This window comes from Octopus bimaculoides, chromosome 1 (assembly GCF_001194135.2).
Source record: "Octopus bimaculoides isolate UCB-OBI-ISO-001 chromosome 1, ASM119413v2, whole genome shotgun sequence".
Taxonomy (NCBI): domain Eukaryota; kingdom Metazoa; phylum Mollusca; class Cephalopoda; order Octopoda; family Octopodidae; genus Octopus; species Octopus bimaculoides.
The window spans coordinates 97878568-97895648 of NC_068981.1; the positions used below are offsets into that span (position 1 = coordinate 97878568).

At 35.5% G+C, this 17081-nt stretch overlaps 1 protein-coding gene across 1 annotated transcript in view; it reads left to right on the forward strand.

Annotated features, from left to right (window-relative positions):
- Positions 1–17081, forward strand: part of LOC106871545 (GTPase Era, mitochondrial) — a 141974-nt gene that overhangs the window by 91161 nt on the left and 33732 nt on the right. The gene's annotated exons all lie outside the window — the stretch shown is intronic.

A 17081-nucleotide genomic window follows, 5' to 3' on the forward strand; every position in this document is an offset into this window, starting at 1 on the left:
TTCTGTTCTATGTGTGTATGGTAAGCTTGTGTTGTGTAGTGTGTGTTTGTGTGTATGTTTTGTGCATGTGTGCACACATGAGCATTTGTGTGTATAGGATCTGTTGTAATGTGCATGTGTGTGTGTGTGTAGTGATTTATTGTGTAACATGTGCCTTATGCTTGTGTGTCTGTGTGTGGTGAAATTCTGTTGTATAATTATGTGATGTGTGTATATGTGTATGGTGCACTGTTGTATAATGTGTGTGTATAGTTCACTGTTGTGTAGTGTGTGTGTGTTTGTGTGTGCATGTGAGTGTTGTGAGGTTTTGTTGTATAATGTATGTGTGTGCACATGTGAGAGTAGTACATTGTAATTTCTGTTGTATAATGTATGTGCAGTGTGATATGGTATAGGTGTTACTCTCAATCTAGCAGATATGTAATCAAAGATGACAACCCAGCTATGACCATGCCATCTTATATTTCCAGTCAGAGTACAGATCCCAAACAACTACGTAACTCAATGTATCCTGTGTTGTTTTAAAACTGTAGCGTGTAATATGACGGAGATTTAGCTGCTATTTCTAGTAGGTCATGCAACCGATGTAGAGACTTCCCTCTAGATAGACTTAATCTTCAGGCTTTTAATGGTCTTGTGTTGTATATGCTTTCTCTTTTTTTCTTTTAAAGCCTCCCATTTGCTACCCCCATCTCCATTACTTTTCATACTTGTGTCACCTTTTGTTAATTAATTTTGTCTAGACTTCATTCAGAAGTATTACATATAGTCCCTTATTCTGCCAATTATCATGATACTCTTTCTTTTCAACACTAATTCCCTACCACACACACACACAACCAAAAACTTATCTATGTGTATTATATATAGACATATAGTTAATTTATTGAAGTCAGACTTGCACTTAAAATTCCCACATTTTTAATCAAAATCTGCTAGTTACTATGGTGGCAACACTATCTTTCTCTCTCTCTCTCTCTCTCTCTCACACTCTATTTCTCACTCACCAACAACGTTTTCTCTCATCCTTCTTACCTCCAAAATATTCGTTGTGACTGGGGTTATCTCCCCTGTTGATGCCTCCCCTTCTTCCCTGTCTCTACATAGATGTTGTTACATACAGACAGATGAAGATCAGCCTCTTTTTTTATCATTTAAGATTATATTTGAACTCAGAAATGGAGAGGTTGCTAAAAAAGGCCAAACTTGCTATCTTCAATTCAGTTACATGCCTATCCTTACCTCTGGTCATGAATGTTGGGTAATGATGGAAAGGGGACGATCATGTATACAAGCAGCCAAAATGGGGCTCCTCTAAAGAACCTCTGGAGTAACATTACTTGATATGTAGCTCAGAAATCGGGGAGTTTCTCCAGGTGGAGTCACTATCTCTGTGCATTGGAAGATCACAGCTCTGGTACTACAGATATGTGGTTAGAATATAGCAGGAAAATTCACAAGCAAGCCAGACCAACTTTTAGGAGACCTAGAGGTAGACAGAGAACAAGATAGGTGGATTGTATCTATATTCTCAGTTGGCCACACTTGGGAATCCAACCTGAGGCTATGGCGGAAGACACCTGTCCAAAGTGCCTTGCAGTAGGATAAAACCCAGAATTGTGATTGTGAAATGAAATTCTCAGCCACATTGCCACATCTGCATCACTTACAGCTTATTGTTGAGTAAATCTGGTTGGTTATAAATTAACCTATGTCCCTAATAACTTGTATAATTCTAACATGACACCACAATCACATCTAGCATTCTGGATATAAACAGTATCATGTCTGATGTGTCAATGTGATTAGGTCTTGTAGCTTTTCTCATAGAGCCCTACTGTGTAGGTGCCTGAGGATTCTACATCCCCACAACCTTCCTTGGAATAATGGGCAACAAAAATGGATACGTGGATCATGGACCTCATAGTAAATTTGTAATTAATAAATACACTTGAATGGTGAGTTTATATGGTTTACACATACACACACACACACACACACATATATATATCATGCTTGTGTTTCTGGATTTTAAAAATATTTCTATGTGGTAAAAAGCTTGCTTTCCAACCACATGGTTCTGGGTTCAATCCAATTGCGTGGCACCTTGTACTATAGTCTCAGGCCAACAAAAGGTTTGTGAGTGAATTTGGTAGACAAACTGAAAGGAGCCTGTCGTGTGTGTGTGTGTGTGCGCGCGCGTGCCTGCCTTTGTTTGTCCTCCCATCACTGCTTCATGACCAGTGCTAGTGTGTTTACATCCCCATAACTTAGTTGTTTGGCAAAAGAGACTGATAGAATAAGTACTAGGCTTACAAAAATTAAGTCTTGAGGTCGATTATTCAACTAAAATCCTTCGTGGCAATGCTCCTACATGGCCACAGTCAAATGACTGAAACAAGTAAAAGAATAAAGGAATAATTAACAGCAGAAAATGTATTTCATTTACATTTAGAAAATATTTAGTTTGTTAGTTATTCTTTAAGATTATATTGTTTCAGTTCTTGGACTGTGGTCATACTGGGACACTACCTTCAGAAGTTTTTGTTGGTTTAATTGTCTGCTACTTATTTTATTGGCCTCGGGAGAAGAAGGACGGGCAAATATGTTGTATGGCTTTCTTTCACATGCAGTCTGAGGTTGAAGACTATTTTCTTGTTCTGTGCATTGGTTGTGTGTTTGTATTTTTGATGGAAACAAGATTATCATGTCCTCATTGGAGAATATATAGGAGATTTCTGTTCATGGTAGTATTGCCGGTTTGATGTGAGATATCTAGGTTAAATGTGATTGACATCTGTATGGGGAAGGGTAGGAGAAAGGAAAGAATGGTATCACCTATATAAGAATTAGGTTTGCTTGAGGTGATGGCATCATCATCATCATTGTTCAGCCTCTGCTATCCATGTTGGCATGGGTTGGACAGTTTGACAGGAGCCGACCAGACAGAAGACTACACCAGACTTCTGTGTCTGTTTTGATAGGGTTTTTCAGCTAGATGCCCTTCCTAACACCAACCACCCAGTAGAGTGGACTGAGTGCTTTTTATGTGGCACAAGCACAGGCGAGGTCAGTTCTGGTATGGTTTTTACAGCTGGATGTCCTTCCAAACGTCACCCACTTTACAGTGTGGACTGGATACTTTTTACGTGGCACCAACACTGGCACATAACTTGGGTCACCAAGTAACTTGCAAGACAAAGATCCTTTGAGAGGGGATGGGGAATTGGAGGAGGTTATCACATGCCAGATGATGAAAGGTTAGAATGTGACAGAGGCATAGAAACAGGTGTCTTGCTGGAAGGCGACGAGTTGGCAGAAGCATTAGCACGCCGGGCAAAATGCTTAGCACTGTTTTGTCTGTCTTCATGTTCTGGGTTCAAATTCTGCCAAGGTCAACTTTGCCTTTCATCCTCTCGGGGTTGATAAATTAAGTACCAGTTATGCACTGGGGTCGATGTCATCGATTTAATCCCTTTGTCTGTCCTTGTTTGTCCTCTCTATGTTTAGCCCCTTGTGGGCAATAAAAAAAGAAAGAAGAAACAGGTGTCTTGCTGGAGAGAAGGTACATGGTTACCCAGCCAGAGAGAGAGAGGGTAATCAAGAATGTGGACAAAAACAGGTATGCTGCTGTCATTAATGTTGGTAAGAAGTGTAAGCATGGAGCTATGGAGCACACTAGAGTTGATGTAGCATATGTTAAAAGAGAACTCTCTGTGTGCTATAATAGTGTGATCAGACAAGAGGCTTCTGACCCAAGAGATAAAAGTCTGTTGGAAGCCATAGATTAGTCAAATCAACCTGAGGTTATGGCAGAAGACACCTGTCCAAGGTGCCCTGCAGCAGGATAAAACCCAGAATTGTGATTGTGAAATGAAATTCTCAGCTACATTGCCATGTCTGCATCACTTATAACTTATTGTTGAGTAGATCTGGCCAGTTATAAGTTGACCTATGTCCCTGAAATAACCTGTATAATTCTAACACAACAACACAATTACATCCAGCACTCTGGATATGAACAGTGTCTGATGTGTCAGTGTGATTAGGTCTTGTAGCCATTTGTGCATAAGTTTAAAATGTGCCTGATGTGGGTGATGTAATGTTTGATACGTGTAAACATTTCACAAATGTAACCTTTGAAGTGTGTAAAATTTGTCAGGTACACAGTTTTACTTCTGTAATATTTGACAAAGATAATGCTAATGGTTCTGTTGATGTTAGCATGAGCGAGACAGGCAGACAGACAGAGAAAGAAAGATAAAAGTCTACTATTATATAAAATTCCACTTCAGTCATTCCAAATGTGACATCCTCCCCCAAAATATTGAATATCATTCATGTCGAAATTTCCAGTAAAGTAAAATGTAATGGCAGGTGTCTTGCATTCTCCACAGGGGAAGTCGTCAAGAAGCATACATGTGTGTGTGATAGTAAAGTGTGTGATATTTATGAAAAACGTTTCTTTTTATTGGAATTATTTTGGATAATTTCAAGCCAAGAAACTTTAACTGAAGCTTTGATCTCTCCTGTAACTAGACATAATGGAAACAACAAGAGGGAGAATCAACAACTGTCTGTTATTTTCACACAAAATAACTCTTGTCTCAAGTTCTTTCTGCTTTTATCTAATTATCATACTTCACTTATATAACAAAATAAAGGGTGCCAATCCTAACTGAAATAATGGAACTTGCTAAGGAGACTTGAGCTTTTCAAATGGGTAATAATAGATAAAAATAAATAAAGAAAAGTAGTTTTAAAGTTCTGTAAAAAAAAAAAAAAAAGAAAACAGTCTTCTTTTAGACTTCTGGTAAGAAATACAAAAGTGGATTAAAAGAATAGATGATGATAATGAAAGGAGAAAACTGTTGCAAAGAAACAATTATGACAACTTTGACAATGGTAATTCAGCGTTCCATGTTGACACCTTGTATCAACCACAAACTATGTTCAGACTTTTGAAAGCAACTTCTGATGAATAGCTTTGGCACATTTGCAGTGTAAAGAATAACTTCTTGGAATTGTCAATTTTCATGCTGATTCTTATCTCATGGACTGTTTATTCTTGCACTACTCCCACCCCTCCAGGGCAGGTTGTCTGACATAGGAAAGAGCTCAGCACAGATCCATATTTACACAGTTCAAACAATACTTTCTCTCTTTCTCTCTCTCTCTCTGTAACAAGGCCTGTCCACAAGATCTATTGTTTTTTTTTTGTGTGTGTTTTGTCTATTGAGGATAGCACCACCACCACCATCACAATCTCCACCTCTATTCCTTTCATCAACTTTTAAACATATTTCCTGCCATTCCTCTCTATGACCATAGCCGCCTCAAACTGTCTCCATGTCACCATGCTCTCTATCTCTATCAGTTACATTTCTTTCTTCATAAACCATCTTAGTCATCTTCAACTTTTTCCACTACCATCTGCGGCTTTCACTGATTGGTTTTTCTGCAGCCTGGAAAGATTGTTCAGTTTCAAGATGTTAGTTATTATCACAAAATTACTGCAGATCAGACCAAAATATTCTGGAAACGTTGCCAATTCTACAACAGTAGTAGAATATTGTGGAGATATTGCCTGTTTTGCTCCATAGTATTTAAATAGGGTACCATTATGCTTAAAACTTTAACATTTTAAAATTGCTTCATATATGTCTTTACCTATTTTGGCTAAAACAAACATACATGTATACATGTGCATGATTATAAACCTAAGTGTGTGTATACATGTATGTATGTAAATATCTTTATATATCTTTGTGTGTGTGTGTGTGTGAGGTGAGTAAACTGAATATCTATTTCCTCTTGAGAAATTCAATTTAACTTGGTGCACCCTTGTGTCTTGCTTGGAGCAGTTGACCTGGAAATGAAATAACAGAAACTTGAAGTCATATTAAGTTTTTTTAAACTTAAAATGTTCACATGTGTAAGCATACATACATAGATACATACATACATACAGACAGACCGACAGACACCATGTGCAGTCTGATTTTTAGAATAGGTACACTATCCCTGTGTGTTGCAAGAGGTAACTAAAAGTTTGATATCATGAAAAGCATCTGGCCATAAAACAGTGCTTCAAAAATTCCCATCCAACCCATGCTAACATGGAAAAGTGTAAGTAAAAAAAAAACTTGATGATATCATCACCATCACCTTTTACAGTTGCTTTCCATGCTGGCATGGGTTGGATGATCATGACAGTTTGAATAATCTATTATTGGGAATCACTGCTCCTATACACTAGTGTTTGTTATGTGTCATTCATTTTCGTTTCTATGTCTGAATGCACTTCCTAGTACAAACCACTTTAAAGAGTAATACTAGATGCATTTTTTTCATGGCACAGCACTTGAAAGATTGAAAAGTCCTCGGTGAGGCAGGACTATAAGAACCTCACAGTCCTATGCTTTCTCTGTTCATTTGACAACCACATGTATACAGAGCATATTTCTCATGGCACCAGTACAGGTAGAGGAGGAAAGTTACCTTGTACACAGAGAATATAGAGCATAGTCAATAATCTGTGTAAACCAATGAAGAAGGACACAGAGAGAGGGGGATGTAGGGAGAGAGTGAAAGAGGGAGAGAGTAATAACAGCCTCACAGTCAGAATAGGGTGAGGAAAATATGAGTGTTAGTGTAGAGAATACTTAAAAATTTAAGGGTTACTTACATAAAAGCCAATATAAATACTAAGATCAGGAGGGTGGAACGCTTTAAGAAAGGGATAATAAAGTAATTACTAAAATCATTTTAAATAATATTGCCATATTGTATAAAGTTAAAATTTAGGGTTATTTAGATTATTAAGAATAATATTATAACAAAAAGATGAAATTTCTTTGAGTACTTTTGAGTATATGCCAAATTTTACCACATTAGAGGGAGGAAAAGAAACTACATAGAAATAGTTTAATATTTATATATAATATATACTTAAATATTAACTTATTAGATGGTATCTATGGAGATTGATCAGTTGGCATTTACTGGTATTTAATAAAGGAGCACTGAGGTGAAAAAACATGTTGAACTATATATTAATTAAATTATAGTCTAAGCAGTTTATTTTAAGTTGTGAAGATACCGGTATTGTTTTATATAAGCTAAAAATAGAATTTGTAGGGGTACAAAAATTAGGTCTATTTCATAAAGAAATTTTATCCTTTTTTGTTATAATATTCTTCTTAATAATCTTCTTGTTAACCCTAAATTTTAACTTTATACAATATGGCAATATTGTTTAAAATGGTTTTAGTAATTACTTTATTTATCCCTTTCTTGAAGTGTTCCACCCTCCTGATCATAGTATTTCTAAGGGCCTTTATTTAAGTACCCCTAAGAAACTATATCATGTATGGATTAACACTAATAACTTTTAAAACCTATAATATACCTCTTAGTTTATAATTAGTATATAATTAGAATGTCCTATAACATCAATATTCCTTTAGCTAATACCAGGTATCAGTCTTTATTGATACAAGCTAAATAAGTAAATAAACAATTTTTAGTTTAAAATACTTAAATTATTATACATTTTCTATAAATCTTCTCTATTGATGTTAATGAAGTATATATACTTTATCATGGTTTTAGTGATTTAGCTATTTTATTCTTTTTCTGTGGTGTTCTGCTCTACCTAATCATTTTATTATTTTATAATAGCCTTTATTTATGAAATAAACCTAATTTTTTGTACCCCTATAAATTCATACTTAGCTTATATAAAACAAGACCGCTATCTTCACAACTTAAAATAAACTGCTTAGATTATAATTTAATTAATATACAGTTAGCATGTTCTTTTGCCTCAGTACTCCTTTATTAAATACCAGTAAATACCAATGATCAATCTTCACAGATACCATCTAATAAGTTAGCATTTAAGTATATGATATATATAAATATTAAACTATTTCTATGTAATTTCTTTTCCTCCCTCTATTGTGGTAAAATTTGGTGTATACTCAAAAGTATTCAAAAAAATTTTATCCTTTTGTTATAATATAATTCTTAATAATCTTCTGAATAACACTAAATTTTAACTTTATACAATATGGCAATATTGTTTAAAATATTTAACTATAGTGCCCCATGATAAAATTTCCCCTGTATCATTATCAATGGTCGACTAGTGGCTTGCCCCTTTAATTGTCAGCTAACATCTTGATTTAAGATTTCCTTTACCAAATCTCATTATATTGCTTCAAATTAATCTTGATACTTTAATGACTATACCCACTATGATTTCTATCGACTCCCTCAGCCCCCTTCCTAACAGACACTGCTCGTTGTTCTTTAGCCTTAGATTTTGATGTACAAAGATTTAATAAACAAGACTATAAATTAAAACTGACCCCAGAAAACAGTAACAAGCTAGATCTCTAACAAGTCTTTCTTCCTGATACCTTAGTAGCTTCTAAGCTGAAGTGAAAACAGCATGCTCTTTGTCTGTCTCCTTACCTTCTTGGAGGGTTTAGGTAAAATTATACTAATGTGTCCATCTGCTTTAATTTAATTCAATTCTATGTCTTTATGCAGCTGAGGATTGCTCTGTTAAATTGATGTAGTGGTTACATTGTTCAATTAAATGGAGTTGCTTGAAACGATCATATTGCATTACTTCTGGATATACTTGTTGCTTATTTTGGTTTTATATATATGTATGTGTGTGTATATATATATATATATATATGTGTGTGTGTGTGTGTGTGTGTGTGTGTGTGTGTGTGTGTGTGTATGTATGTATATATATATATGTGTATGTGTGTGTATATATATATATATATATATATATATATATATATGTATGTATGTATGTTTGTGTATATAGATGTGTGTATGTTTGTAAACCAAGTGATTAGGTGATGAATTAAGTCTACCATCCATGTAGGTTATAGCAGGATTTGAACTCAGAATGCAAAGAGTTAGAACAAATACTGCAAGGTATCCTAATTGTTTCTACCTGTCTACTCCCTTAGACATCATTTATCAACCCCACAAGAATGAAAGGCAAAATTGATGTTGCTCTTCTTCAAAGCAGCATTTAATTGGTCTTGGAACAACTTTGGTCCTTCAGCCAGGTGTTGATGTGGCTGTAGAGGATTTTACTGGTGAGACATGAGTCAGATATGTGAACTATATTCCATGTGTAGTGTGAATTTAATGTTACTGGTGTTGGTTTATTGAGTATTTCTATGTTACCAGATAACTAAAAGGACCTTCTGGTGATACAGGATGTTTAAGGCTTTGTGATTCAGCTATATGCGCTCCATGTCCATTATTGATACAAGAGAATGGAAACACAGACTGTTTGGTTGGAAGGGGATTCAGTGTAGCAGCAAAATGAATTACTTATAAATATTCTTTCAGATCCTTCTGAAAAATACAGAGGTCTGGCTAATGTGGTTTAATGTCTGTTTGCAAGAAGTTATTATAATATATTATGATAGCCTACTGGCTTGCCAGTCCTCAATCAAACCGTCGAACCCATGCCAGCATGGAAAGCGGATGTTAAACAATGATGATGATGATGATAATACTTATGCATGGCTTACTTGTTAGGGGTATCCAGCTTACAATCATAAGGTCATGAGTTCAATTCCCAGCAGCACCTGTCCTTGAGCGAGACACTTTATTTCATGTTGCTCTAGTTCACTCAGCTGACAAAAAATGAGTTTTACCTGTGTAATTCAAAGAGCCAGCCTTGTTACATTCTATGTCACACCAAATCTTCCTGAGAACTACATTAAAAATATGCATGTCTTTGTAGTGCTCAGCCACTTGCACATTAATTTCACAAACAAGCTGTTCCATTGTTTTGATCAACTGGAAAATTCGTTGACATAACTGACAGAGTGTCAGGTTACAATATTTACTGAGAAACATCATGCCCAAGTGTAGAGTTTGAATATAGTTTGTACATAATGTAGTATTGTTGGTGAGGAAATGATTAAGCTGAAGGACTATTGTCTCATTTTCACAGCAGAGTGGTTAGAATCGGGGCAAAGACATCCAGGCATAATACCAATCCCCCATTTATGTTAAATCTGAGTTAACAATACCAGGAGAGGTAGAGCATTGTGATGCCGCAAGAGCAGTTTGGCATTAAAGATATCAGTCAGTGAATGGGGAATGACTGCTCTGATGTGGATATATGTATGTAAGTGATAAATGTTGTGTGAAAAGTGCTCTCAATGACAGATATTTAATGAAGGAAACAATACAGAAATAATTGTTAAGATAAATCTCAAGACATTAATCTTCATGTATGAGATGAGGAAATATTAATGAATTTAATGAATAACAATATACAAGAGGGTGCTGAAAAGTTCCTGGCTTTGGGTAAGTAAAAAATACAGGAGGATCAGTTAATTATGATTTTATTCAACATATTCCTCTCTCAGATTCACACACTTATTGCAGTGGTCCTTCAGTTTTTCTGATCCCTATGAAAAAATTTGGAAGGTTGAACTTCCAACCATGCCTTTTGTGACACCCTAGCCAGGAACTTTTCAGCACCCTCAGTAAGTACCCCATGTGTGGTAAGTTTACTGTCATCAATTCACCACAGGGAAAGTTCATCATCATCAATTCACCATTTTTTTTTTTTTTTTCTTCAATAAAAATGTTTTTAACTATTAATGGTGAGATACTTTGGGTATACTTTTTTGGTAAACTTTCCTCATGGTGAATTGATGGTGGTGAACTTTCCCTGCGGTGAATTGATGGCGGTGAACTTACCTGTGATTGTCCAACATACCCATGGAAGTGGAGAAAAGAAAAAATGTTACAATTTTGATAAGGTTAACCACTTTGAATAGTTGCTATGAGCCAGAGAAGTTTCTGTATAATCACTTGACCTGCTCAATGTAACAGCCAGGTCTCCCTTAAAAAAACTGTCTTCCTTCTTTAAAATAGGTGAAATAAATATCAAAGATGTTTTGCTCCGTGCAGAAACTGCAGGAGCTACTCAGAAATATTGCAAGCTCTTCTGAATCTATTCAATGTCAGAAACCCTTCTGTATCATCAGCAGGGATCTCAGAGTCACATGCATTTTTACCCCTTAGCTTGTATGATTCCCTGAATTAGGCAGCAAGGATTGAATTAATCTTCACCTGCAGAAGGGTTCTACCTGCAATCTTAAGGGAGTGTGACCACAATAAAAATAGGATGATCTTTGCTTGGACATTAACTTTACTGGAGTGTCTGGTGACTTCTTATAGTATTCAACCAATCTCTTCTTACCATGGAATCAGTTCATCTCTATCTGATTGAAGATAATAACTTCAATGAGGTACAATTAGCATAATTACTATTAATATCACAACCAATTTTGCTGTCATTAACACATCTTTTACTGTTGCTCGTACTACTACTACTACAACTCTTACTACCACATCTGTGACTACCACTATCACCATTACCTTTACTTATCTGCCAATACATTCACTATTACAATGATAGTTTTTCATTTGAACCCCATTGAATTTAGATTAAATCCACTTTAACCAATAAAATATAATATAATCACCTTATTATATAACATTATTTATCATTGATAAATATCACCTTTTAAAAATTGTCTTAGCCTCATCATGTTCTTATCACATCTCTCTTTCTCCTCTTTTCCTCTCTACCTAAAAAAAGAAATATTATGCAAGTCTTTGTTTTTCTTGCTTACCAAGGTCAATGAGATCATGGCTACATGTACATCTATTATTTTGTCTGTGCTAAACGCTAAATAACAAACAGCAAGCTCCTTTAATCAACTCTTTCTGGGAAAGATGGCTGAAAGATTTCCAAGCAGCAACTGTGAAAATTACATGCTACAACTGTTTTAATTCTCTCCTCTTTCGTCAAAAACCAACACTCCACAGATATTTTCCTCTCATCCCAAAATTTTCACACCTATCAGAGACAATTTTTTCTTTTTTTACCTTTTCTTTTTGCTTGTTTTCAACTATTTGGCTTGTCTTTCTCATAGATGGTGTTCCATTTTTGCTAATCTCTTCTGTGGACCTATGTGAGAAGATCCACTGCTATGTCATATCAGCCGCAAGTAAAAACCCAGCTGGTTAATTCAACACAACTTTCTTTTTATTTTTACTCATTCTTCTATTTCTGCTTTCCCCCTATTTACACTCCATAATGGTGTGTGCTTATATATTTTTTCTTTTCTGTGTGGTGGGAGATGCTTGTCTACATAAGGTTTTTTTTGTATTATTTTATCTACATATTTATTCATTTATTCCCCGTTTTTTACTCCTTTTCTTATCTTTCTTTCTCCTCGTAGATATTTCAATTGTCTACTGCTTTTTGCAAAGTTGACTTCGTTGACTTGATTCATAGAGTTGGCTAAAGCTATTTTGAACCTAATTTCAACTTGCTTCAGCCCAATGGAAGAACTTCATGTTAAGATCTATCACACATTTAATTTTCATTCTTTCTACAGTTCTTTCTGGATAGCCAATCTGCTTATTTCAGTGTATTATAGAAATTTTTCAGCGCAGTCCTTGAATTTGTAGTGTCAATCACACTTCATGTGTGTAGTACCTAGATTCCAAAGAGTCTTGTCTTTTCATGCTCTTTCTGGACCTGCACCTGTGAATAAATACACTATGCTACAATTGTTGTGTGAATAAAAACCTTTCCACTTTTGAGAGGAAAAGAAAGAAAAATGAAAAAAAAAAGGAACAAAACAATTTTGTTATGGTTTTCTCCCTTATATGAAAGATAGACGAGCCAATAATTAAACTGCTTACATGTTTACATATACAAATATATAGACGGGCCTAGGCATGATGTAGGCACAGATATAGGAAAGCAACAGGTAGTTATATTGTGGTCACAAAGTTTGCTTCACATCCACATGCTTTCATGTTTGGTCCCACTGTGTGGCACCATGGGCAAGTGTCTTCTCCTGGAATCAGATATCTTACAAGTGGGATTGATAGAGAGAAACTAGAAGAAGCTTGTTGTTCATGTGTGTGTATGCATGAATGAATGAATATTCCATTTTTGTTATTAATAGTATTTGAATGAAAAAATGGTGTCTGTGTTTACAATCTCCAGGAAGTAAAGGTCTCTTAAGTTTTAGCTTCCATTGGATCAGTGGAAGAGCATTGGATCAAGCAAGAGCCACTACTATACTTGGAAAATGAGTAAAAGTTAGTAACAGAAATGACGCCCAGCTATAGAAACTTTGTCTCAATAAGTTTTGTCAACTCCATGCCAGCATGGAAAAGTAGATGTAAAACTGAACAGACCTAGCAGTGGAGTAGTCAAAGAAGCTGAGTGACTGACTATAAATGCCTTAAAGTATTTAGTTAGATTTCTATACATTCTATCATACTTGTCACTACCATCTACCCATCCAGTGTAAATTAGTACCAGTAGTGTATTAGGATTAATTGATGCTAATCTGCCCTTCCTCTACAAATTTATGATCTTGTGCCATTGTAAGAAATCAGTATTAAAAAATGTTCCTGTCAATTTACAAGGTTTTTAGAACCCATAATTGTTATTTTATTGTTAGGTATCTATGTGTCAACATAGCAGTATTCAGTTAGTATCTTCTATTGCTAACAATTCCTACAGTAATTTCATGATAGCTAGTGATACAGTGGAATAATTAATGTATTGTTTAGTAAGTAAAGTGCAAAGTATACTGAGCAATAGTATTCTCCACTATTGTGCAGGTTTGAGGCATGGATGATATACTAAGAACAGGTAAGAAAATTGTATACATTCATGATGAGACTCCTGAGACAGATCATGCATGTCATATGGAAAAAAAAAATGATCAGGAAGACTACCATCATAGAGAAAGCCAAGCTTCCTAGCATGAAAGAAATATTGGTGCAATGAAACCTCTGCTGGCTTTGGAGTGTCTAAAGAATGGAAGAAACTCAATTATCAAGACAAAAGCACATAGCTGTTTGGTAGTACAAGAAATTCAGTTAGACTCTGAGGAGATTCAAGGATCTGGCTAAATGTAGCACAAGGTGATTGAACATCAATACCCACAACTAGACCAAAGTCACTGTGGTGATTGATTCACTTCTTTACTGCCTTTGATGGTTGGTACAAGTCAGCTCCAATTAAGCAGATCTCTAATGCAAAGACAGCCAAGGAAAGCAATTATTCCATCCATGTTGTAGTCATGGCCATCTCATGTTCATTGTGAGCTTACTATCCTAATATTTAGGAATTAAAAACATGTAGTCCTCAAAAGACATTGGAGAGTTTCTTGAGGGAAACTTTTCTGCTACACCGAGCAGATCAACCAATGATTCACCTATGATAGGACTCTAGGTTTTTGTATGCAATATTCTCAAAAGATCTGGTACTTATTTATTGGACACCTACTATTGAGCTGAACCTCATTAACAATCTATCAGTGTCTTAATTTGCATCATTTTATAGAAAATAGTGTATAAATAGTGGATGAGGCTAGATAGAGGGTGTATGTATGTGTGTGTGTGTGTCTGTGTCTGTGTATCTGTCTGTCTGTCTGTCTGTACGTGTGTACATGCATAGGATTTTCAAATGGCTTTGGGTTTATTCTTTAATGTGTTCTTTGTTGAAATTCTGTCATGGTTTGCTTTGCATTTCATTCCCTCAGGATTGATAAAATAAGTACCAGTCATTTACTACGATCAGTTCAATCAACTATACTCCTCCACAGCAAAGTTATGGTCTTAGCAATGTTAAAATTGAACAGTGGTCAGATAAGAATAGCTGGCTTAAAGAGTTACTGCTGGGTGGACCAGTTATATGTACACACACTCAGCACCACAGCAATAATTATAGCTATAGTTGTTGGGTTAAAGAAATTTTGAAGAGTTTTCAGAGAGAACGGTTTGTGGGAGAACCAAAGGTGATGAAATCAATAGAATGTTGAGTACCAGTCTCAGGATCAGAATTCTGTATATTGTCACCAGTGTTGTACTATGTATGTAGCCAGCATATGCTGAGCCAATAAAGGAACCTTCTCATGATCACTTGACCTGCTACAGATAGCTGCCAAATCTCATCAAATCTCACCATCTTAAAAAAGGAAGGACACATTGACTACTGTAGTCCTTGTCACCATTGGTTTTGTGTTTACTTTTTCATGCTGGCATGTGAAAGACAGGACATTTTGAGCCAAAGTTTTACAGCTGGTTACTCTTCCTGACACTAACTCTTTTAACCACTTCTGACAGTACTCAATAACACAGTGTACCTATCTAAAAACTAGGACACACACTCATAGATATAGAAAAAAAATCATGAAATGGTTACAATTGCACTGACTTTAAGAATACATAGGTCTATTTGACCAAGAACAACCCAAGGTTAAGCAACAATTGCTGTACTATTGTAAGAAATCTATCTCTTTCACCTATTCATGATTAACATAAAGAAAATTTCATACATATAAAGAGTAAACTTTAGCTTAGTTAAAATATATTTGTGATATATTTTAACTTCTAAAGGCAAATTCACTGCAGTTATCAGGGACAAAAAAAATTCTCTCTGATGGTAAAAGGTGTAAAAACACCATATCTGCCCAATAAAAACACATTTTTTTTCTCCACAGTAATTGCAGTGAATTTGCCTTTAGAAGTTAAAATATGTCACAAGCATATCTTAACATAAAGTCCATGTATTCCTAATTACTGTTTGGCACTGATGCCATTATACAAAAAGTATCACTATATCAATAAATTCCTTAGCCCCTAAACAGCTATTGTACATTACCCAATTACAGCTTACCCACTTTTGCTTTGGCCAGACTGAAGAAGATGCCTTATGTTCAGACTACTCAGTGTGGTTTTCAACTAGGCAGAACATTGTATATTGTAGATCACTGGATCTGTATATTACATCTGGTCTTCCGGCAGGCTACTTACAGGTCATAGGTGTGCCCAGTACCCTGGTTAAAGGCCTTTTCTAACCAGATGTTTTATGGACATTGCATACCTCCTTGATACACTCCACAGACTAATGCCAACTCTCTCATTCATGTCCTTCACACAAGTATGGAGGCACATGGCAAATACTCCTGGTCACTGAGTGGCATCGTACCACAAACTGGTCTAAATGACTAGTTTCTTCCTAACATCCACTGAAAAGACTAACATAACAGCCATACAACAACAGCAATTACTACTTCTAGTACTACCATTATAATATCTGATGCACAACACACACTCAGCAAGAACAGCAACACACACACATTGCACTGCACTATACATACACTACGGCAGGGGTTTTCAAACTTTTTGACTTGCGGACCCCTTTATATTTCAGGTTTTACCCTTATAAACGCTTATGAAATTTATACATAAATATTTGCTTAAATTAACATATTTTTACATTTATTTATTTAACAGTATTTAACAAATAGGTTTATTGTCAATTAAAAGATTTCAATTAAAAACCATATATAAAATCAAATTGCTCATAAAAAGTATTTGCTGTTCACGGACCCCTTGTCTTGTCCTTGCGGACCCCCTGTGGTCCGCAGACCACAGTTTGAAAACCCCTGCTCTACAGTATACACCAGATACAATTAGACACACTTCTCTTGATGCTTACATGCTTTACATTGCACACATATACACACATCACAACATACAAAATACTTACAACAAAACGCACCAAATACATTACATTAAATACAGTACAACATGCTAAATACACCACAATTATACATTCAGCACTACTTTGAAAAATTTAAACAAAATAATATAAACACAAGACTATTACATAATTCTTCATTTAGATGGACTTACACACATATACACACATTTTTTTTTTCATTCTTTCCTTCCTTTCTTCACTATTTACTTCAGAACCTTCATGGCTACATCCCAATCTGTCATGCTAGCCTCCACATCACGTTGTCTACTATGTAGACCACCACATGATTCCATCATGTTGGCAACCATATTACCATATTACTCCCCTCCACCAACCTAGCCACTACTACATAACTAAAGCATTAACTCTTTTCCTGTAACTATACACATTAAGATTGTCATGCTAGCCACCACATCATCACTCCCCCCCC